Below are 2600 nucleotides of genomic sequence, written 5' to 3' on the forward strand. Positions count from 1 at the left end.
GATAGGAAGCCACACCTGCGGAGCCGCAGATGCGGCTATAGGACCGCAGATGCGGTCAGGCTGGACTTAAGAAATTTTCGCAGATGCGGAGGTAGGACCGCAGAAGTGGTATCGCAGAAACGGTTATGACTGGGCAGAAATATTTAAGTCTTCTTCGCGAATTTTGAAGGGTTTTTCTTTCTAACTTCGGACTTGGAGAATTGTGGGCGATTTTGAAGAGGGATTTCAAGGAGCTTCGATAAGGTAAGGATTTTTGGACCCAAAACACGATTCTATGGTGTTATTTCATGAATTAGGACTGAAAATTTAAGGAATTAAAGGACAAAAATGGTGGTTTAGGGCTTGAACTTAAGAGAGCAAAAATTAAGGATTTGAAGGGTCTATTGAACTCCGATTCTTGTGTATTTGATATGTATAAACTCGTGGGGAGATAAGGAGTCTAATGATGTGAAAATTTTCTGAGTTTCGAGAAGTGAGCCCGGGGCTCGGGTTTTGCTAATTTCGAGATTCTTGTTATTTTTTGATTGTTTTCGATTGGGTATTGTTTCCTTAGCATATTGTGATGTATTCGTTGTGGGTTTGATCAGATTCAACGCGCGAGGATGTCGATTTGAGAGGCAAGGGCATAGCTAGCTAGAGTTTTGGCCGGCTTGAGGTGAGTAATGAATGTAAATGATGTCCTGAGGGTTTGAAACCCCGGATTTGCACATCGTAGTGCTATATTGAGGTGAGACACGCATTTGATATGAGCGCGGGGTCGTTTACTATTGGGGATTGTGACTTGGTCCGTCCCGAGTGATGTTCCTACCACTTATTTGATTGAAGCCTATTTGTTGTCATCATTAATTGTATTGATTATCATATTTGGGCTTCGTGCCAACTATTTGAATACTTCGGGGAGTTTTTGTCACTATATCCTCACTGTATGGATTTATTACTTGAACTCAGTCGTACCGATTTCTACTATTTTACAACCTAGCCATCTTTACTCGGATTTTGAAACTAAAAGATATACTAAATGATATTTTGGGCTGAGAACTACTATTTTTATTATTGCCCGAGGGGCTTATGTGATTTCTGGACTGAGTATGGATCGGGCTGCGCGCCACAGCGGTATTATATTGATATTGATATCAGGCCGAGGGCCTAGCTGATGCCACGAGATGGCTTGATATTGCGCTTGGGCCGTAAGGGGCCCCTCCCGAAATCTGCATACCCCCAGTGAGCGCCGTCGACGATAAATAAATGGATTGGGCTGCACGCCGCAGCGGGTACTAGAGGGTACCATATTATGTATTGATTATTTTTTTCTATATCTGTCACTTAATTGCTTATTTGCCGTAGCAGTTCTGCATTTCGATTTCAGTGTTTCATTGATTTCATTCTACTTGTTTCAACTGGCGCATTATAGATTACTTTGTGTTTTTCCATGATTTCTTATTCTCAGTCTTTATTTATGTTTGTTACTCACTGGTTCGGAGTACTCACATTACTCCCTGCACCTTTCGTGCAGATCCAGGTGCATCTGAGGCTGAGTGAGGATTTTCTGCTGAGCAGCACATATCCGAGAGCATCGAGGTAGCTGCAATGGCGTCCGCAGCCCTGATCTCTCCCTTCTATCCTTTGTTTTATTTCGTAATTTCCTAGATTGCTATGCGTTAGGTTGATAAACCTGTATTAGAGGCTTAGACTTGTGACACTGGATCTATATAGGTTATGTAGTAGGATTATTATTTGAGATTCCGCATGTTAAACTCTTATTTCAGATTTCTAGTATTATGACTTGGTAATTTATCTGTGTTGATTAATAATAAACTGTATAAGGAGTTGGGTTAAGGTTGTTAATAGGTCGGGCTTGCCTAGCATTGTGTTGGGCGCCATCACGATCGGGGTTGGGGTCGTGACAAGTTGGTATCAGAGCCTAGGTTACTAGGTCTCGCAAGTCATGAGCCGGTTTAATAGAGTCTCGCGGATCGGCGCAGAGACATCTGTATTTATCCTCCAGAGGCTGCAGAACCTTTAGAAAAAACTTAACATTCTTGAAATTCTTGTCGTGCGGCTTTGTTGAACTGAGAACTAAACTTCTATTATTCTATTCTCTCAAATATGGTGAGGACACGAGCGACCGGACGAGGTGGACGAACACTAGTACCACCCACTGAGGCCACCAGAGGCCGCGGACGCGGTCGTGGTCGTGGCAGAGGCAGAGTAGCGAGGGCAGCACCTGCTGATCCACCAGCTGCCCCAGTTCCGGATCAGGTCCCGGCAGCACCAGTTCAGGCACCAGCTATGCCCATCGTGATTCTGGGTCTTCAGGAGACCTTGGCTAAGATCTTGACAGTTTGCACTGGCCTAGCTCAGGCAGTTTCAGCCACCACAGCAGCAGCTACTTCGCAGGCCGGGGGAGGCAATCAGACCCCCGCTGCTCGCACACCTGAGCAGGTAGCGCAGGGACTACAGACGCCAGAGGCACCTCTGGCTCAGCAGGTTGCACCAGTGCAGGAGTTCAGGGTTCCAGTTATGCCGGAGGATGACCAGCGTCGTCTTGAGAGGTTTGGTAGACTCCAGCCTCTGACATTCAGCGGTGCTAAGGGCGAGGA

At 45.6% G+C, this 2600-nt stretch overlaps 1 long non-coding RNA gene across 1 annotated transcript; it reads left to right on the forward strand.

Annotated features, from left to right (window-relative positions):
• Window positions 1-616: 616 nt before the first annotated feature.
• Window positions 617-1790, forward strand: LOC109217878. The gene is made up of 2 exons (XR_002066699.1): window positions 617-655; window positions 1514-1790. It is a non-coding gene; the product is annotated as an uncharacterized LOC109217878 (long non-coding RNA).
• The last annotated feature ends 810 nt before the right edge of the window (window positions 1791-2600 follow it).

The sequence above is a fragment of the Nicotiana attenuata genome, unplaced genomic scaffold (assembly GCF_001879085.1).
Source record: "Nicotiana attenuata strain UT unplaced genomic scaffold, NIATTr2, whole genome shotgun sequence".
NCBI classification, from domain to species: Eukaryota; Viridiplantae; Streptophyta; class Magnoliopsida; order Solanales; family Solanaceae; genus Nicotiana; species Nicotiana attenuata.